This window comes from Lolium perenne, chromosome 2 (genome assembly GCF_019359855.2).
Source record: "Lolium perenne isolate Kyuss_39 chromosome 2, Kyuss_2.0, whole genome shotgun sequence".
NCBI classification, from domain to species: Eukaryota; Viridiplantae; Streptophyta; class Magnoliopsida; order Poales; family Poaceae; genus Lolium; species Lolium perenne.
Window position 1 is genome coordinate 162491481 of NC_067245.2, and position 22429 is coordinate 162513909.

The following is a 22429-nucleotide window of genomic DNA, read 5'->3' on the forward strand; positions in this document are numbered from 1 at the left end:
CGAGGCGGGCCATCCTCCTCGTGCCTGGCAAGCGCACTCTCACGCCGATTGATGAAGAACCTGTCCCAAGTTGGGCTGTAGTCGGGATGCCACTGGGGATTCCTCCGCTGCTCTAGCGTGAGCTTGAAGTAGTAGTGGTTCGTGATGGCCATCTGGCGCGCCACACCTAGAGGGACAGGAGGGACTGGTACGCCTCCGACGCTCAGCAACCAGCCGGTCGGGATGCGGTAGCCCGGCGGGCAGGGGTAGTTCGAGGCGCAAAGCGCCTCCGCCTCCCGGGGGGTTAGAGATGTCAACACCCGGATTTTTAAGTCCAGATGCCTATTATGTCATTCATCGCAATCCCAGAAATATTGTTCTTGCGAGACATAATAGATTGATATCATAGAGCATCATTCATTACAACGTCATAATAGTCTTACAAATAAAAGGATCACATGATCCAGTCCCATTACAATAATAGTTGATCTATTGATCAATTACAAAACACATAGCGGAAGCGAAGTAGCGGTTGTGGTCCATCTGTTCCACATGCAACTGTTGACGTCAGGAGTGGTCCTAGACGCCCTGTTGTCCTTCATCCTGGTACTGGGGCTCATCTTCAAAGTCTGGCCATTTGAATAGCCAGGGACAAGCCATGAGTACTTTAAAGTATGCGCAAACTAATACTAATGTAAGTACTATCAACTATGGTAAGGGGGTGCCCTCTAGGTTCATTTGCATAAAGCCAGCTTTATTTCATAAGCATTTAGTAAACAAGACTCTTCATTTGTCTACCTTAACTCACGTGGGAACATTAGTGTCATTCCCACAACTCAGTTGTGATCCAAAGTCAAAGTCACCTTTCAATTCAAGTCACAAGTCACCACTCATATTTTTGGAAAAGTTCTGATGACGGAACAGTATGGCCTTTCCAACTGTCCATGACCGCGAACGCGGCTATTCGAATAGTTTAAACTTTGCAGAGGTTGTACACTTGTGCCACAACAATTGCAATAGTCCGTCAGGGGTAACTGGCCCTGATTTATCGCACTCGGTGCGCGAACTACCAATCATAACCTTTCATTTACATACCCTAGTATAGGTACCTCTCCCTATGAGCTTGGCCTCCCGGTGAGAGCAAACCGCCAACCCGGGAACTGCACAGGGCTTGGGTAGGACATTCACCTCATTTCACGTCATTTCACTTTCAATGGAGGCAGCCTCGGCATAACCCCTATGACGCTTGTTCAGAGGGAACCCATACTAAAATACATAAGTTTCCAGTTAAGCCTTACCCAGATTCAGGTATTGTGGGGGTACTTAAGAATTGGAATGGTATCGCATCCGAACCCAACCATCAGTTTTGTAAAATTCACCAAGTCATTCACAAGTCATATTCACCTTCAAAATCTTTCAATAGAATGACTCATCATTCCAAGTGTTTCAAAGTCATTGGTTTTCACAAGTTCCCATCTAGATTAGCCATTTTAACTTTAGCACTAGCAACTAGTCATGAGGGGTGCTAATTAGCTTATAGCTTTCTAGGCTAAGTGTGATGCTCTTGTACTACTCCATAACTAAACCAAGTGAATCATGAATAAAAAAATAAACTGTGATAAACCAAAAATCAAAACTTGTAAGGTAAAAACTTGGGATAGGATCATTAAGCATAAAGTAATATGTAATGGTGCCTTGCTCTTGTAGAGCTTTGCACTAGGGTAACTTGCAAGAATATTAGCTTTCCTTGATTGGGGTAGTGATCAAAGTTCTCTTCTTCTTCCTCTTGGTAGAAGGCTTCCTCCTCTTGATAGTCTCCGGTACTAGCGTCTATAAACGAATACGAGGATCCAATCACCAATCAATACTTAAGTAGACTAGTTTAGCCTTAATGTCTCACACAAATGATCTAGCATCATCACTTAACATTGCTACCCAAAATTATGCTAGGGTTTTCATACTTTAGTGTTAGGAAAATAATTTCCTCTCATTGAAGTGTGGATTAGGGTTTCTCTTTAGTTTGGGAGAAATAATTTCCTCTCATTGAACTTTGTTAAAGTTTAATTTCCGCAATTCATAAAGGTGAGATCATGTTGACCAAGGTCAATACTTCACATTTATCATTTGGGGAAAATGGTTTAAATGAGACACTATAACTCATGTATTTTAAATAACTATTTGATTTAAGATCCTCAAGCAAGTAAGTATGAGACCTTGCAACTAAAGTCCTCACATTACTTCATATCACTTGGGAAGATGATTTAAATGAGGTGCTACATCTCATAGAGTTAAAATCTTAAATTCGAGAATAATTTAAATGGGCTAGTATTGACTACCTAGCCAATTTTTGATTCTAGCCCATGATCATATAAAGTACCCATATCATATTTTTGCATAATCAATTAGAGACTTGGAAATGTGAATCATAGCAATTGGATTCACTTCAAAATTCATTATGGTTGATTTTATAAATTTATTTGAATCTTAGAAAGCTTCTGACTTGTTATTTTTATCATTAAAATTCTACAACAGATCTAGGTTTGAATCCAGTTTGGTTGGATAGAGCATTTCATAAGCTTTCCAAAAATACAAAGTTCATCAAATTTGGTTGAGCAGATTTGAATTTATTTGATTTTTAAAAAGGCATCTGCAAGCAAATTTGAATCAAAAGAATAACTCAGATTTGAATTTAACGGGCCACGCGGGAAAACTAAATGGGCTGGCCCAGTAACGCTTTAGCGCGCCGCAGGCCGCCTGACAGGTGGGGCCTATGGGTCAGCGACAGTTAAACGGTGAAACGGTACGCGTGCGTGCGGTGCGTTGGATTAAAAAAGAATCGGACGGCTGAGCGTCGTCACCTTCCTCGACAGGGCTCGCCGGAGAGCAAAGCCTACCGGCGGCCAGAGGGTCGCGATCAGAGGCTTACCGGCATCTAGCGAGGTCGGCGAGGCGGGAAATCGACGTTGTCGATGAAGGTGAGTCGAATGGTGGTCGAGGGAGAGGCTGGGGTGGCGCCAATCGTCGTCGTCATCTTGCTACTGCCGCGGTGGTCGTCGATGAAAATGGAGCAACTCCGGTGGCAATGTGGATGGGAGAGGGTTCGAGGAGAGCAAGTGAAGGGAGAGAAGCGAGCTGGTGTGAAGAATTCCTCAAGGGGTGCCTCTATTTATAGCTGCGCGCGAGTGCTGTTGGTGCCCGTGGAGGTCGAGCATGGCGCGGCGGTTTGGAGCTGCGAAGGGGCAAGGGAGGTTGCGCGTGAGGTAGGCGACGTCTAGGCGAAGCTAGGGAGCGTGCTGGCGCGGCCAATGATGGACGAGAGCGTGCAGGAGCTTGATGGGAGCGGGCAGGGCCGTGGCGGAGGACGGCGATCATGGCGATGTTGTCAGCGCTTCCGCGTGCCAGTGAGGTTGTCTAGGGGCTAGCTGGTGCAGTGGTGATCACGCGTGCGAAAGGAGGGAGCGAGAGGAGGACGACAACAACGAGGCGAAGGCGTGCTCTGGCGCGGCCAGTGTCGTGCCCGTGCGTGTCTGGCATGGTCTGGGCGCGTCTGGGCGCGTACGGGCGCGTGACGTTCTGAGCGTGGGCGTGCGTTTCTTCGACCAGGTAAGGTACCAGCGTGCTCTGCAGGGCGTGGTGAGTCTCGTTGACATTGTGAAGGGGACCAGAGAAGGATGGAGAGGAGGAGTGGCATGGTGGTGTCCTTGAGCTCGGCATGGGCTTGTTTTGATCATGTCAAGCCTTGTACTGTGGTACCATTGCTTTGCTTTGATGCAGAGGTGTAAGGAGGGGTCAATGATGGCGAGAGTAAAGCTGGTTTAGTCTAAAACCTAGTGGGTAAAAGCATGTATTCACTTTCCAAATTATTGCACACCAAGTGTTTGATGAAATGGCGCAAGAGATATAAATTTGAATTTTGCAAAACTTTTTGGTGAGGTTGAGTCAAATAATGTTTGGGGTAGAATGGTGGTGGTGATGTGCAAAATGGTGCTGGTTGGTGAAATTACCAAATGGGTATGATCTTCTCTCTATTTCAAAGTTGCCACTTGTCAACCTTATTCTAAGCAATGGAGGCAGAGTCAACCATGGTGGTCAACACAAAACTTGTTCACCTTGATGTAACGGCCCCGGATATACCCCTATTAGATTGGTTTGTTCTTTTTTCTTTTGTGCATCATCATGGCATCATGCATCATATCATCCATGTTTTGCGAAAATAAAATTATTTTTACAAACCCTTCTTATTTTATTTTACCCTCCCATAAGGTTTTTATAATAAACCTCCTCTCTTCTATTCTTTAACAAAACCCTAAAGACTAAACTTTTAAAACAAAATAAAAAAGTTTCAAATGTTTCAGAAAATAAAATCTGGTATGTTTTGGTTTTATTTGAAAGGTTTTATAAAACCAGTTTTAAAAAATTAAAGGAGAAAACAGGAAACCCTAACTAACCTCGCTGGGCTCTCCCTCTCTGCATTTTCCTCTCAACACCGGCGGCCTGCTTCCCCTTCCCCTTCCTTCCGTTGGCCCAGCCCACCTTGGCCTGCTTACCCCTTCGATGAAAAAGGGCAGCCTCCTCCGTTGTCGTCTACCTCCTCACGAAGATGGCGTGAGCCAGAGGGGGAATTTTATTTTTTGCCCCTCTTTACTTGGTACCTCTATGAATTGCCCTTCTTTACTTTGGTCTTAATTTTTTGCCACTTTTTTCTTTGACACTCTATCATTTGCCCTTTGACAAGCCAGTGTCACAAACTATGACCAGAATACCCCGCTGCTAGTTTGACCTAGATAGAGATTGAGAAGAGCTCGATCCACTCGTTCTCTCAGCTGGCTCCTGTTGGCCAGAACAGAGGAATCATGCTGGCGGCCGACCCAACCATCTGGGGGCTAATGTTTTAGCAGAGAGTAGGCGCTGGAGGCGGCATCCGTGGAAGAGCTGGAGCCCAGGAGACGGAGGGGCAGCGTCGTTGGAGATCGTCTCGGAAATGGCCGGGCCGGCGGAGAATGTCGGCAGCGGCCATGGCAGCAAGATGTGACGGCACTGGAACGGGATCACGCGGGTCGCGGGGTCGCGAGGCAGTGTCGAGGACGCCCGCGAGGAGATGGAGCTGGGCGGCGGCATGGCTTGGCGGCGCGAGGCGAGGACGCGCGCGGCGGCGATAGGGCTCGCGTGTCGGAGGCGGCGCACACAGGGCTGCGAGTTGGCGACGGCGTGCGGCCGGAGGTGTTTGCAGGCGAGGACGGTGGCGGCCATGAGGGCCGGAGGCTGGAGAGACAATGAATCGAGCGAGACTGAGAAGAAGATACGGGGCAGTATTGTCTTGTTGTTCTTTGCTAAATCATCAATACAAAGGAAAATAACTCAAAAGGGCAAATGGTAGAGTGGTAAAGTAAAGGGTGGCAAAAAAAAAGGTCAAAGTAAAGAAGGGCAATTCATAGAGATACCAAGTAAAGAGGGGCAAAAAATAAAATTCCCCGAGCCAGAGAGAGCCTGTGGTCCTCTCCCTCTCAACCACCACCACACAGCCTCCCCTCCTCTCTCCTTTTAATCCGCATCCTGGAAACCCTAGCTAGCCTTCCCTCTCTGCCGCCGCCACTCCCTTCTTCTCCCTTCACCTTTCTAATTTTTCTCTGTGAGCTAACGAAGAAGAACCTGCCACCACCGTCCTCACCATGGCTCCGACGCTACATACCTCCCTTCGTCTATCCGAGACCACCACCAGAACCGCCTTGCTCTCCTCTTCCTCCACACCCAAGGAATCGGCCTGGGGCTCTCTAAATCGACGGTGGAATCGCTGATTCCGCCTCCAACTCCGGCGAGTAATTCGTCAATTCCGCCGCCCTTGTGCTCCTCCGGCCAAACTGAGCACATCTCCGGCTTCCCCATGTTCAGGCGCACCCTCGACGCCCTCGCTTTCGTCCTCTTTCGCTCGCAGCCGTCAAGTCCTTCTCAGACCAGGTCGTCCGCCATGGCCGCCTTGCCCGAGCTCCGCCTCTATCTGCTTCTAGTTGACGGGCGACCCACAACCATCACCATCTGAACTAGCAGCCCAGTGGTAAGCATCTTGAATCATGACCCGTAAGATCCCTGGATCAAATCCCCACGTTGGCCAATTAAATCCTACCTTTTTCTTCTTTTGGTTCAGATCTCGCGGAGAGAGATGCTTCATATCAGGAGGAGTCTTTCCAGTACCAACATCAGCATGCAGCTTAGCTGGTTCGTTCCCTCTAATGCAACGTGAGATGTAGAGTTCAATACCCCGGAGAGGCGAATTAATCCCTCTCCAATCTTTTTCTTCTTCAGATGAGAGTGGACATTTAGAGTCCACACCATGTATACTGCATCAAGATCCGTGCTAAAAAAAATTTGTTCCCCTCTCAAACAATTTCTCATTTTTGTATCTCTCACACTACATATTTTTTGAAGTCAAAACCTTGCAGATCATTTAAACATTGGAATGTGGGAAAAATATTTTAGATTTTTTATGTCATTACCTATATATGTATCTCAAGAATTTATTTTGAATTTTAAATAATTTAAATTTTAAATTTGCACAAAAAAATTCTGAACTATTTTTCCTCCATTCTATTTGTTGTTTTTGACTGATTTGCAAAAAAATCTAATCGAAATATTGTATAATTTGAGAGATAGAAAAAAGAAAAAGACAAAAAAGGAGAAGGTGCGTGGAGCGCACCTGCTCCACCACACTTTTCCCTCTTCAGATCCGTCGTTGGACCTTGGCCCGTTTCTCTCTGGCACTGATGCGTGCCCAGCAGCTACCCCGCGCCGGCCCAGTACGGGCGTGGCTCAGTTCCCTGGCCAGGGCCGGCCCGGCTACACCCCTCCGCTTATCTTTTCTTTTTGCAAAATCTTGTATAAATCATATCTTTTAAATGGTAACTCGAAATAAAATGTGTTTTATATGAAAATTGATCAGAAAAATATGCTGACCATGAATATGCCATCCATATGCCTGTTTGCATCTCGCATCATGTCGCGCGTTGATAGTTCGTGCATACCACCTAACGTATATGCGGAGTATTTCGGATTCCAATTAGGATTTCCCCGCTCCGTTTAACTTTGAAGTAGATCACCCTTTCCATGCTAACCAACACTTAAATTTGCCGGTAGGAATGCAACTCCAACCTAATTTTCTTGTACGGGGTTCCGACTCCGATTAATTTGGATAAGCTGCATTGCACCATCGATGCCATGTCATGCATATCATATTGAGCATGCTGATTCTTTTGCCGTAGTAATAAGTGGTGCATTCGTTGTTTGTTCTAGTGCTTTGCTTCTTCTCGGATAGGATCACGAAGTGGTGCAGTGAGATACGACGAGTTCTCCGGATGTTCCTCAACAAGCTTTAACAGGCAAGCATTTCCCCTATACTCTTGCCCCTGCAGGAGTCGGTCACCTATTTTATTTTGCCTTCTCCCTCATGCTAGCCTTAAGTTGCGTTCTTGTTACATGTCCCGTCCACTTGTTACCTCAAGTAGCCTATATAGCCTCCACCAACCTCCTACAGCTGTTGTTTGGTTATCGGGTCTGCCTTGCGAGTCGTAGTGCATGCAAGTGTTGTTTTATCTCGTTACCGTTATTGTTATCTTATCGGGTTATATGTTGGGAAGAATCATGGTTACTTTAGTTGTTGATATTTGTTTAGCGGAGCCATCGGTGGGCCAGCTGCTTGTTTTGTGACGGCTCACTTGTGTTTCCTAAATAACTTAGGACCCGAGTTCTTGTTATCTGTTCCGAGACTGAGCGCTCTAACCACACGTGGGTAAGCTTACCGGGTCTCCCCTCGACCACTGCCGGAATTTACAGCTATGTCCAGTTGCCACAATTAGTTTGAATGTTTGTTTGTTTCTCCCGTGCGTGCAAGCTTATTTCTTTGTGGTCAGATGATATGATATTACTTTTGGGGAAGCCATACGTGCCTTGTATCCCCGTTGTCTCTTGCACGTCCGTAGGTGCGGCAAAAATTGTTAAGAGGTCATCCTCTAGTGGGCTCTGATCCTCTTAGCCGTTCTCGCAACAACTAGGTCCGCGTCGGAGTACCGATCGGGCTCTGAAACGGGTTAACTTAGTTAGGTGGCTTCCTGGACATTGTTGTAGTGAAGGAGAGTGTGTGTCGTGATATCCACCTGTCGTTAGTGGGTTGAACGTGCGTGTGGGAACATTTGGGCACCCCTGCAGGGTTACAATCTTATCGATAAGCCGTGTCCGCGGTTATGGACGACTTGGATCTGTATGACTCGTTCATAGACAACTTACACATGTTGTTTCAATACTAATAACTTGCATAGTAAGATAGAACAACCTAAATAATAACTGGTTAAAACTTGTCCACCATGTGAGTGCCTTTGTAAGTACCTCTTTGCGAAGTGGAACACATTGGTTGTGTTATGTTTGCAGAGTATAGAATTGCTAGCTCATGCGCTCTCTCACCTTTTCTGATAGACGACTGTTGTAGAGTGTCTCTATAGGTTTTTAGTGCTTGCGCGCTGCCGCTTAACCCCACCATAGTGCCTATGACGTTCCTCTTGCGTCCTCTAAGTCTCCTGCGTGCCTCAAGTACAAAGGATGACTGGTTGACGAATGCTTATACGTCTTGAAGTCTTGTTAAGTACGAACCCGTACTTATTGCTGCTTCTACGGGATATAACCGGGCAGGTATGAAGATATGTTCGATGAAGACGACGCTAGCAAGGTTACCCTTCCGGCTTGGCCTGGGCAGGGTTATGGATGCCATCTTTTATCTTCAGGACTCTTAGTCCAATTTGTATCTTGTTCGTACTCAGATGTATTCGCTCTTCTCTATGATTTGGATCTTTGTATGTACTTTTGTATCTTGACTCGTTGGATTCGCTGTTGTAATATATGTTTCTTGTGGGCTCTATTGTAATCCTGTTGAATGTTACCGCTCGTGTTAATTCCTCTGGCATCACGTGTGTGATTCGTCGCGCACGTCGTGTCGGAGGGCGTCTCTGAATCGATATCGTACGGATTTCGGCGGGTTGGCTGGAATCCTCAGGATACCGATTTCGGGGCGTCACACTTGATGTGGTCTTGGATGAGGTGCAAAGGTTTGAGCAAGTTTAGTTTGGAAAACTCTTAATACAAGGGCTCAAAGTGGGTAAGATGTTAAAAGTGTCACATATGACCATTATCATATGTGACTTGGTTTTTGATTTTCTTTTTATTTGATTTGTTTTTTCTTGAGTCAAAAGTGATTCTTCTTAGTTTAGGAACATTTCCAAACCAGGGAAACAATTTCAAAAGGCCTAGTTCAAAGATTTGCAAAAATGGCCATAAACACATAAGAGGTGATATTCCATTTTTTCTTATTCTTCTATTTTGTTCCTCTTGCTTTACTTGGGAAGTGTCTAGGGTCCACTTGGGGTTATATTAGGTTTAGAGATGGTTTCAAACCATTTGGGTAGAGTATGAAGGCATAGGGCAAGATTTAGTAATATGGCTTAGTGCCACATATGCTTCTATGCATAATTTTATTTCCTTTTTGTTTCTCATTTGATTGAGTTGGTAAGTACTAGGTTAGGTTTGTTTAGGCATTTCAAATCATCCAACAAGGTAGATCAAGGCCTAGTTGATTATTTGCAAATATTAACCATAGGCTTACATATGTCTTTTCTTTTTCATTTAATTTCTTTTTATTTTGTTTTATCTTGGATGGTGAAAAGAGGGGTGAGGTTTAGGGTTTAGTGGGGTCTAACCATGGTTCACCACCATTTAGAAAAGTAAGAAGGGTATTAGCCAAGATTTGCACACTATGGCTATATGCCCACATATGTCTTTTTATTTTATTTTAGTTCCTTCCTATTTGATCTTTTTTTTGGTTTTGAGAAGGTTAGGGTTTAGGGTTTTGGAAATATGTTCAATGTAATAAACAAATAATCATGGCAATAACACAAGAATTAGGTATGAGCACTATGCATAGCATCATATGTAATAAAAGTTTTTGTTGGTTCTCATTTTTGGAAAAAGGAATTCATTTTCTTCTTTGTTTGAAAATTTGGGATGTTACAAGAGATATTATGGAAGCCGTGGGAGAGAATGATGAGGTTTGCAGATATGAGTCTAGATGTGATATATAAATGGAGGCCAAGCCTACATATATATAGTGAAAAATGGTGGGAAGACGGAGGCGGGAAGACAGAGGCGGGAATCGGTGGAAAGCGCGGGAAGAAAATAGGCGGGAACGCAATGGCGCGGGAAAATTTCATCCCGGGTGGAGGCTCAAACCGGGACAAAAGATGGGGGGTCTTATCTGGGGGAGGCTTATCTGGGAGGGCCTTATCTGGGGGGTGGGCAACCTTTAGTACCGGCTGGTGGGTGCAACCGGGACTAAAGGTGGTTTTTCTGTCATCTAACAAAATTTTCGGTGGGATAAGGACGCGTGGGTAACCTTTAATACCAACTGGTGGGTGCGACCGGGACTAAAGCTGTCGACATGATAAGGACACGTGGGTGGACGCACTGCTCGACGAGATAAAGCATGTAGCGCACGACGCCCTGTCGAAGGAACAAGACAAAGTGGAAGCGGTGCCGTGCCTATAAAAGGAGCATCGATACGCCTTGGCAAGCAGATAAACAAGCCAACCTAACAGGTAGGGAGAGTTTCATCCCCATGGATGGAGGAAAGGGTTGGGAAATCTCCCGTGGCACAGCTTCTCGAAGATATCGTTGGTGCACACGCCCTACGGCATCTTCGGAAGTTGCGCCTCGGAAAAATTTCCCTGCAAGCCCGTGAAAGACTCCATCTCCTCTAACAGTAATGGGGAAAGGGTTGGGAAATCTCCTGTGGCGTAGCTTCTCGAAGATGTCGTTGGTACACACGCCCTACGACATCTTTGGTAGTTGCGCCTCCGAAAAATTTCCCTGCAAGCCCGTGAAAGACTCCATCTCCATTGTTAATATCTTACATACAGTAACATCATTACACAAAAGTGATTTACATATTGAGATACACAAGTTATGATCCCTATCTAGTCTTCTGAGTTTTCTTCGTGTGTTTCCCTTTCTTCTGATTGCGACGCAACCATGGACAATCTTCATTATTTGAGATGATGCTTGGGTCAGTTTTTACCTTGAAGGGTGGAATATCATCAAACTTATTATAATGTTCTGACATGTCCATCTTGTCCTCTACTCCCACGATGTTTCTTTTTCCTGAAAGAACTATGTGGTGCTTTGGCCAATCGTATGATGTGTCCTCTTGCTTTTCTTTTCTTTTTTCGGTTTGGTAGACATGTCCTTCACATAAAAAACCTGAGCCACTTCACTGGCTAGGACGAATGGTTCGGTGTCGTACCCTAGATTCTTGAGATCCACTATAGTCATTCCGTACTGCGGGTCTACATGTACCCCATCTTTTCGGTTGAACCATTTGCACCGGAACAAAGGGACCTTGAAATTAGGTCCACAGTAAAGTTCCCATATCTCTTCTATGTACCCATAATATGTGGCCTTCTTCCCATTGCCCTCTGCTGCATCAAAGTGGAGACCACTGTTTTGGTTGGTGCTCTTTTTATCTTGGGCGAACGTGTAAAATGTATTCCCACTAATCCCGTACCCTTGAAAAGTCGATATAGTCGAAGATGGTTGCTTGGCCAACAAGTATAGTTGTTCTTCATCAGTCACATTCATGAGACGTGTTTGCAACCAACCGCCGAAAGTCTTCATGTGTTCTCCATCAATCCAATCTTCACATTGCTCTGGGTATTCAGAGCGTAAGATATCCTTGTGTTCCACTATGTACGAAGCCACCAAGATGGAATTATGTAGAACTTTGTGGTGTGCTTGAGTGAAAGAATGTCCGTCCATACAAGTTGTTGCTTTCTTTCCGAGCATGCCTTTTCCACGCAGTCTCCCCTCATAGCGCGATTCAGGAACACCGATCGGCTTAAGGTCAAGAATAAAGTCAACACAAAACTCAATGACCTCCTCTGTTCCATCGCCCTAGGAGATGCTTCCTTCTGGCCTAGCACGGTTATGAACGTACTTCTTTAAGACTCCCATGAATCTCTCAAAGGGGAACATGTTGTGTAGAAATACTGGACCGAGAACGCCAATCTCTTCGACCAGGTGAACTAGGAGATGTGTCATAGTATTGAAGAAGGATGGTGGGAACACCAACTCGAAGCTGACTAGACATTGCACCACATCCTTCTGTAAATTTTGTAGAGTTAGTGGATTGATCACCTTCTGAGAAATTGCATTGAGGAACGCACATAGCTTCACAATGGGTACTCGAACATTTTCCGGCAGAAGCTCCCTCAATGCAACCGGAAGTAATGGTGTCATAATCACGTGGCAGTCATGAGACTTTAGGTTTTGAATTTTTTCTCTGACATGTTTATTATTCCCTTTATATTCGACGAGAAGCCAGACGGGACCTTGATGCTACTCAGTACTTCAAACAAGATCTCCTTCTCTTCTTTGGTAAGAGCGTAGCTGGCAGGACCTTGATACTTCTTGTTTCCTTCGTGGATACTTTGCTGGTCCTGCCGTGCATCCGGTGTATGTTTTGTCTTCCCATACACGCCCAAGAAATTTAGCAGGTTCACGCAAAGATTTTTCTTCACGTGCATCACGTCGATTGCAGAGTGAACCTCTAGGAATTTCCAGTAGGGTAGCTCGCAAAATATAGACTTCTTCTTCCACATGGGTACGTGTCCGTCAACATCATGCCGAACAGATTGTCCGCCAGGACCCTTTCCATAGATCACTTTTAAATCCTTGACCATATCACATATAACATCCTAGTAGGGCGGGTAGGTTTCATTCAGTTATCTGCCTCACCTCTGAAATGCTTTCCTCTCTTTCTTACGTTGATATGGATATCTGGGCCTGGTACTCTAGGACAGCCATTGATATGATATTTGGGTGTAAGGTTGTACCAGTAGTTTATTATAATCTTGTTATTACGAGATAATAATGTAGCCAGGTCATGTGGTGGGCCAAATTAGGGTTATTAGTGAGTCAGTTGGATTTGGGCCTATCCAATCCAACTAGGGTTAGGCCCATAGAGGGGCGCCCCAGCCCAGCAAGGGCTGGCCGACCACCTCCCCCTCATATAAGGAGGTGGGGCGGCTAGGGTTTAGGTAAGAACAAGTTTAGTCTAAAAGATTAGGGTTTCCCTATTGCGTGTGATCACGTGTATCATCCCTCCGGGGGTACGGCGCTGCCGTTATCTATTATATCCGCTGCGAAGGTTCTTGTGTTCATCAAGGATTGTCTAGCTCTTGGTTTGAGGCGTATCTTTCATCGATCTGTTGCTTGCTGGATTCGTTCCCTCTTCTCGAGGTTGCGTTCATCGCGTTGTTGGGAGGATTCTCTACCCCAGGTTCTCGCTGTGAAATATCGGGCATTAACTAAGGAGGATCTAGTGGGTCGCTCCCTTATCATATGGTATCAGTTTTCTGGGTTGCTCACGACAAGGTGTTGTTGATCGATCTCTTTGGATCGGTTTGCATCAGAGAAGATTGGCTCTAGATCGGCAGAGTTTGGCTCTCGGTCGAAGGAGGTTGAGTTGGAGGAAGTTTTGCGTTGTTTGGTGCAGTTTGCAGGTCATCCATGGCTGTTTCGGAGGTCAAAATCGCGAAAAATCGAGGCAGAATTCGGGAAGAAGACGAAATTTTGCGACCCGCCCCGGTCCATAGGCTGGTTGACCGGGCTCTGGGCTGGCCGGGCCGGTCCAAACCGGCCAATTTGCTAATGCGAACCGGCCCGAGTACTGTGCCGCCCAGCCGACTTCCCGGCAGCCAGGCCAGTCAGACCGGGCCTCAGGCCGGCCAGGCCGGTCCAACCGGGCCCTAGGCCGGCTCAACCGGTCCACAGGCCGGTCCAACCGGGCCCTGGGCCGGGCAGGTCCAGGCTGCTGCGGTACCTGCTGCGGTGTCTTCCCCTGTTGCTCCGGTGTCTTGTTCGGTAGTTTCCCATGATGCTGCGGGGAACTCTTCGGTGATTTCTCCGGTGATGCTGGCGCATGTTCCGTCTGCATTACGTGTGCGTGCTATGTTTTGGAAGTCCGACATATACTATGACTACCTCGATATAAGGTCGCGTATACCATTTGACGCATCTACAATCAAATGGAGGTTAGCAAGTTCTGCGACACCGACGGAATACCTACTTTGGGAGTCACATATTGACGGTGGTTTTGAGCGATGCAAGGACTTGGAAATTACGTTTGGTGGCCAAATTGAATTTGATATTGCATACAGGCGTGTTGATGATGTTCTGGCTGCTTGGAACTGTGATTTTCTGATTGTCCAGGGTATCATTGGTCTACGGTCTAGTTGGGCAGATTTCAAGCGGTTTCTATGTGATAACTTTAAGTTTGCAAGCTTGACTAAGCCGGTGGTGTGCTCCAACACTACCGTGGAAGAGGTTGTTTCAGTACATGTAGTCACTAAGGAGAGAAAACCTGGCTCTTATACCAAGAGCACTACTGTGACTGTTGAGGAGGAGGTACCATTGAGCGGGCTGAATATGCAACTCAAGAAGGTACAAGATGATGCTTGCAAGGCAGTTGACAAGGTTCAGCGGTGGAGTTTGTTTCATACATAGTGCTTTATCAAGGGCAAGGCTTGCAAGTTGATGGTTGATGGTGGTAGCTGTACGAATGGCATTAGCAAGGCGATGGTGGCAGCATTGGGGTTGTCTATGATACGTCTCCAACGTATCTATAATTTCCGATGTTCCATGCTTGTTTTGTGACAATACCTACATGTTTTGTTCACGCTTTATATCGTTTTTATGCATTTTCCAGAACTAACCTATTGACGAGATGCCGAAGTGCCAGTTCCTGTTTTCTGCTGTTTTTGGTTTCAGAAATCCTTGTAAGGAAATATTCTCGGAATTGGACGAAATCAACGCCCAGCATCTTATAATTCCACGAAGCTTCCAGAACACCCGAGAGGCACCAGAGGGGGGCCACAGGGCCACCAGACGCCAGGCTGGCGCGGCCAGAGGGGGCCGCGCCCCCCTATTGTGTGGCGACCCCGTCAGCCTTCCGACTCCGCCTCTTCGCCTATTTAAAGGTCCCTGACCTAAATCTTCGAGACGAATAAGCTACGGTACGAGAAACCTTCCAGAGCCGCCGCCATCGCGAAGCCAAGATCTGGGGGACAGGAGTCTCTGTTCCGGCACGCCGCCGGGACGGGGAAGTGCCCCCGGAAGGCATCTCCATCGACACCACCGCCATCTTCATCACCGCTGCTGTCTCCCATGAGGAGGGAGTAGTTCTCCCTCGAGGCTAAGGGCTGTACCGGTAGCTATGTGGTTAATCTCTCTCCTATGTACTTCAATACAATGATCTCATGAGCTGCCTTACATGATTGAGATTCATATGAGTTTTGTATCACTATTAATCTATGTGCTACTCTAGTGATGTTATTAAAGTACTCTATTCCTCCTTCATGATGTAATGGTGACAGTGTGTGCATCATGTGGTACTTGGCGTAGTTTATGATTGTGATCTCTTGTAGATTATGAAGTTAACTATTACTATGATGGTATTGATGTGATCTATTCCTCCTTTCATAGTATGATGGTGACAGTGTGCATGCTATGTTAGTACTTGGTATAGTTGTGTTGATCTATCATGCACTCTAAGGTTATTTAAATATGAATATCGAATGTTGTGGAGCTTGTTAACTCCGGCATTGAGGTGCTCTTGTAGCCCTACACAATTAGTGGTGTTCATCATCCAACAACAGAGTGTAGAGTGGCTTTATTATGTGATCAATGTTGAGAGTGTCCACTAGTGAAAGTATGATCCCTAGGCCTTGTTTCCAAATACTGCAATCATCGCTTGTTTACTGTTCTACTGCATCTGTACTTCCTGCAATATTACCACCATCAACCACACGCCAGTTGTAGCAGCAAGCTATTTTCTGGTGCCGTTACTACTGCTCATATACATTCATACCACCTGTATTTCACTATCTCTTCGCCGAACTAGTGCACCTATACATCTGACAAGTGTATTAGGTGTGTTGGGGACACAAGAGACTTCTTGCATTGTGATCGCAGGGTTGCTTGAGAGGGATATCTTTGACCTCTTCCTTCCTGAGTTCGATAAACCTTGGGTGATCCACTTAAGGGAAAACTTGCTGCTGTTCTACAAACCTCTGCTCTTGGAGGCCCAACACTGTCTACAGGAAAAGAGTCGTGCGTAGACATCAAGCTATTTTCTGGCGCCGTTGCCGGGGAGGAAAGGTAAAAGGTACTCACGCTCCGGATCTCGGCAACTAAGCTATTTTCTGGATGAGTGCTCGAAGCTATTTCCTTTAGATCCTGCAATAGCATCTTTTTGTTTCTTGTTCACTAGTAAGGCATAATGGAAAACAACTGTGAGCTTTTTAATCTATTTCCTGAGTTAAGACATAAATGGTGTGTTGCAAAAATTGAAAAACCTATGGATCCTTATTTGCATGCTAATGGCAATGTTATTAGTATGAATACTTTGAACACCACTGTTGCTAATGATATGGAAAATTCTAAGCTTGGGGAAGCTGGTTTTGATGAGCATGATATTTTTAGTCCCCCAAGCATTGAGGAGAAAATTTTCTTTGATGATACTTTGTCTCCTATTTATGATGATTATAATGATAGTGGTCTTTTGGTGCCACCTACTATGGAGGATAAATTTTATTATGATTATACTATGCCTCCTACACTTGAGAGAATAATAATGATAGCTACTCTGTTGAATTTGCTCCCACTATTACTAATAAAATTGATTATGCTTATGTGGAGAGTAATAATTTTATGCATATAGCTCATGATAAGAATGTTTCATGTGATAGTTATATTGTTGAGTGTGTTCATGATGCTACTGAAAATCTTTATGAGAGAGGGAAATATGGTTGTGGAAATTTTCATGTTACTAAAACACCTCTCTATATGCTAAAAATCTTGAAGTTGAGCTTGTCTAGTTCTCCTATGCTTGTTGCATTATGCTTAAATGACTTGTTTAATTACAAGATTCCTTTTCATAGGAAGCATGTTAGACTTAAATGTGTTTTGAATTTGCTTCTTGATGCTCTCTTTTGCTTCAACTCTCATCTTTATGAGTGCATCATTAAAATTACCGAGCCCATCTTAATGGCTATAAAGAAAGCACTTCTTGGGAGATAATCCATGTTTTTATTTTACTACAGTAATTTTGTTTTATATTTGAGTCTTGGAAGTTGTTACTACTGTAGGAACCTCTCCTTATCTTTATTTTATTGCATTGTTGTGCCAAGTAGAGTCTTTGATAGTAAGGTTGATACTAGATTTGGATTACTGCGCAGAAACAGATTTCTGTCTGTCACGAATTTGGGCAGGGTTCTCTGTAGATAATTCAGAAAAATCTGCCAATTTACGTGAGTGATCCTCAGATATGTACGCAACTTTCATTCAATTTGAGTATTTTCATTTGAGCAAGTCTGGTGCCTCTTAGAAATTCGTCTTTACGGACTGTTCTGTTTTGACAGATTCTGCCTTTTCTTTCGCATTGCTTCTTTTGCTATGTTGGACGGATTTCTTTGTTTCATTAACTTCCAGTAGCTTTGGGCAATGTCCAGAAGTGTTAAGAATGATTGTGTCACCTCTGAACATGTGAATTTTGATTATGCACTAACCCTCTAATGAGTTGTTTTGAGTTTGGTGTGGAGGATGTTTTCAAGGGTCAAGAGAGGAGGATGATATATGATTAAGAAGAGTGAAAAGTCTAAGCTTGGGGATGCCCCGGTGGTTCATCCCTGCATATTTCAAGAAGACTCAAGCATCTAAGCTTGGGGATGCCTTGGGCATCCCCTTCTTCATCAACAATTTATCAGGTTTCTTCTCTTGAAACTATATTTTTATTCGGTCACATGTTATGTACTTTACTTGGAGCGTCTGTATGTTTCTTGTTTTTGTTTTGTTTGAATAAATGCTTGTGTGGGAGAGAGACACGCTCCGCTGGTTCATATGAACACATGTGTTCTTAGCTTTTAATGTTCATGGCGAAGGTTGAAACTGCTTCGTTCATTGTTATATGGTTGGAAACGGGAAATGCTACATGTGGCAATTGGTATAATGTCTTGAATAATTTGATACTTGGCAATTGTTGTGCTCATATGGATCATGTTTAAGCTCTTGCATCATATACTTTGCACCTATTAGTGAAGAAATACATAGAGCTTGCTAAAATTTGGTTTGCATGATTGGTCTCTCTAAGGTCTAGATATTTTCTAGTAAGGGTTTGAACAACAAGGAAGACAATGTATAGTCTTATAATGCTTGCAATATGTTCTTATGTAAGTTTTGCTGTACCGGTTCATACTTGTGTTTGCTTCAAACAACCTTGCTAGCCTAGGCCTTGTATTGAGAGGGATTACTTCTCGTGCATCCAAATCCTTGAGCCAAAAACTATGCCATTTGTGTCCACCATACCTACCTACTACATGGTATTTCTCCGCCATTCCAAAGTAAATTGCTTGAGTGCTACCTTTAAAATTCTATTTCTTTGTCTTTGCAATATATAGCTCATCAAATAGCCTAAAAACTATTGTGGTATTGAATATGTACTTATGTATCTTATTTCTTATTAAGTTGCTTGTTGAGCGATAACCATGTTCCTGGGGACGCCATCAACACTTTGTTGAATATCATGTGAGTTGCTATGCATGTTCGTCTTGTCTGAAGTAAGGGAGATTTATCATGAGTTGAATGGTTTGAGCATGCATATTGTTAGAGAAGAACATTGGGCCGCTAACTAAAGCCATGATCCATGGTGGAAGTTTCAGTTTTGGACAACAATCCTCAATCTCTTATGAGAATATTATTTGTTGAATACTTATGCATAAAAGAGGAGTCCATTATCTGTTGTCTATGTTGTCCCAGTATGGATGTCTAAGTTGAGAATAATCAAAAGCGAGAAATCCAATGCGAGCTTTCTCCTTAGACCTTTGTACAGGCGGCATAGAGGTACCCCTTTGTGACACTTGGTTAAAACATATGTATTGCGGTGATAATACAGGTAATCCGAGCTAATTAGGACAAGGTGCGGGCACTATTGGTATACTATGCATGAGCCTTGCAACTTGTAGGATATAATTTACATAATACATATGCTTTATTACTACCATTGACAAAATTGTTTCTTGTTTTCAAAATAAAAGCTCTAGCACAAATATAGCAATCCATGCTTCCCTCTGCGAAGGGCCATTCTTTTACTTTTATGTTGAGTCAGTTCACCTACTTTTTTCTATCTTAGAAGCAAACACTTGTGCTAATTGTGCATTGATTCTTACATGCTTGCTTATTGCACTTGTTATATTACTTTATGTTGACAATATCCATGAGATATACATGTTACAAGTTGAAAGCAACCGATGAAACTTAATCTTCCTTTGTGTTGTTTCAATGCCTTTACTTTGAATCTATCGCTTTGTGAGTTAACTCTTATGCAAGACTTATTGATGCTTGTCTTGAAAGTACTATTCATGAAAAGTCTTTGCTATATGGTTCATTTGTTTACTCATTGTCTTTACCATTGCTTTGAATCACTTCATTCATCTCATATGCTTTACAATAGTATGATCAAGATTATGTTGGTAGCATGTCACTTCAGAAATTATCTTTTATCGTTTACCTACTCGAGGACGAGTAGGAACTAAGCTTAGGGATGCTGATACGTCTCCAACGTATCTATAATTTCAGATGTTCCATGCTTGTTTTGTGACAATACCTACATGTTTTGTTCACGCTTTATATCGTTTTTATGCATTTTCCGGAACTAACCTATTGACGAGATGCCGAAGTGCCAGTTCCTGTTTTCTGCTGTTTTTGGTTTCAGAAATCCTAGTAAGAAAATATTCTCGGAATTGGACGAAATCAACGCCCAGCATCTTATAATTCCACGAAGCTTCCAGAACACCCGAGAGGCACCAGAGGGGGGCCACAGGGCCACTAGACGCCAGGCTGGCGCGGCCAGAGGGGGGGCCGCGCCCCCCTATTGTGTGGCGACCCCGTTAGCCTTCCGACTCCGCCTCTTCGCCTATTTAAAGGTCCCAGACCTAAATCTTCGAGACGAATAAGCCACAGTACGAGAAACCTTCCAGAGCCGCCGCCATCGCGAAGCCAAGATTTGGGGGACAGGAGTCTCTGTTCCGGCACGCCGCCGAGACGAGGAAGTGCCCCCGGAAGGCATCTCCATCGACACCACCGCCATCTTCATCACCGCTGCTGTCTCCCATGAGGAGGGAGTAGTTCTCCCTCGAGGCTTAGGGCTGTACCGGTAGCTATGTGGTTAATCTCTCTCCTATGTACTTCAATACAATGAACTCATGAGCTGCCTTACATGATTGAGATTCATATGAGTTTTGTATCACTATTAATCTATGTGCTACTCTAGTGATGTTATTAAAGTACTCTATTCCTCCTTCATGATGTAATGGTGACAGTGTGTACATCATGTAGTACTTGGCGTAGTTTATGATTGTGATCTCTTGTAGATTATGAAGTTAACTATTACTATGATGGTATTGATGTGATCTATTCCTCCTTTCATAGTATGATGGTGACAGTGTACATGCTATGTTAGTACTTGGTATAGTTGTGTTGATCTATCATGCACTCTAAGGTTATTTAAATATGAATATCAAATGTTATGGAGCTTGTTAACTCCGGTATTGAGGTGCTCTTGTAGCCCTACACAATTAGTGGTGTTCATCATCCAACAACAGAGTGTAGAGTGGCTTTATTATGTGATCAATGTTGAGAGTGTCCAATAGTGAAAGTATGATCCCTAGGCCTTGTTTCCAAATACTGCAATCATCGCTTGTTTACTGTTCTACTGCATCTGTACTTCCTGCAATATTACCACCATCAACCACACGCCAGTTGTAGCAGCAAGCTATTTTCTGGTGCCGTTACTACTGCTCATATACATTCATACCACCTGTATTTCACTATCTCTTCGCCGAACTAGTGCACCTATACATCTGACAAGTGTATTAGGTGTGTTGGGGACACAAGAGACTTCTTGCATTGTGATCGCAGGGTTGCTTGAGAGGGATATCTTTGATCTCTTCCTCCCTGAGTTCGATAAACCTTGGGTGATCCACTTAAGGGAAAACTTGTTGCTGTTCTACAAACCTCTGCTCTTGGAGGCCCAACACTGTCTACAGGAAAAGAGTCGTGCGTAGACATCAGTCTACATGGCGTCTTCCTGAACCTAAACGTCTTGAGTGGTTGAATAGCTATGGTATGCTGAAGATTACTCACAAGGTGCGTGTGCCATTTACAGTTGATGAGTATGTTGATGAGATCGAGTGCGATGTGTTGCCATTGGAGGTGTGCGGATTGCTACTTGGGCGTCCATGGCAGTATGATCGTAATGTGACACATGCTGGGCGAGCAAATACATATTCTTTTATGCATGGTGGCAAACAGCGGACTTTGAAGCCTATGGGTGATGATCATATCAAGTACGTTGTGGAGTTAGTGGTGCGTAAGGAGAAGTTGCACAAGCCTAAAGTGCAGCTAGATGTGCATGCTGTTCCGAGCATTGATGTTGGTGATGTTTCAGCCATGCCTGTAGATGACAAGCCAATTCTTGTTGGTGACAAGCCGGATGAAGCTACACTTGTTGTTGATGTGGATGTGACAGCATGTGCTACAGTTCCAGTTTGTGTTGATGCCAGTATACAGATTGATGATGTGTGTGCCGATGATATTTCAGTACATGTGGCGCAGATGTGCATGGGAGGAGTGGGAGGCGAGCGCGTCAGTGGAGACAGTGGACAGCGGCACTACCTTGCTAGGAGTACTACAGTCCAGTGTTCCGCGACACCGCGGATGCATCGAGGCAAGGATGAACATGTGAGACATCTATGTGGCCCAGGAATTACACATCTTGTGCAGGGTCATGTTCAGCGACGCAGGGGTCCATCAAAACCTCGCAAGAAGAAGGAATTGGGCTGAAGTCCAAGCTCATGTGGAGAAGAAAGGAGGCGCCAAGTGTTGTATCAAGTCGAGAAGGCCGCGAGGGAGGATGTGGTGTGGAAGGCAAGCAAGACTTGAGGACGGCGAGGACGTGCCATGTTCAGATCACGTCACCTTTTTCCAGAAGACCCTCACGCGTTGGGGACAACGCTTCTTGAAGAAGGGGAGAGATGATATGGATATCCGGGCATGGTACTCTAGGACAGCCATTGATATGATATTTGGGTCTAAGGTTGTACCAGTAGTTTATTATAATCTTGTTATTAGGAGATAATATTGTAGCCAGGTCATGTGGTGGGCCAAATTAGGGTTATTAGTGAGTCAGTTGGATTTGGGCATGTCCAATCCAACTAGGGTTAGGCCCATAGAGGGGCGCCCCAGCCCAGCAAGGGCTGGCCGGCCACCTCCCCCTCATATAAGGAGGTGGGGCGGCTAGGGTTTAGGT

The 22429-nt window shown here is 44.6% G+C and overlaps 1 long non-coding RNA gene across 1 annotated transcript; it reads left to right on the forward strand.

Annotated features, from left to right (window-relative positions):
• The first annotated feature begins 5513 nt into the window (after window positions 1-5513).
• On the forward strand, window positions 5514-6426 carry LOC127333891 (uncharacterized). Its single transcript, XR_007871634.1, has 2 exons — window positions 5514-6031; window positions 6122-6426. It is a non-coding gene; the product is annotated as an uncharacterized lncRNA (long non-coding RNA).
• Window positions 6427-22429: the final 16003 nt, after the last annotated feature.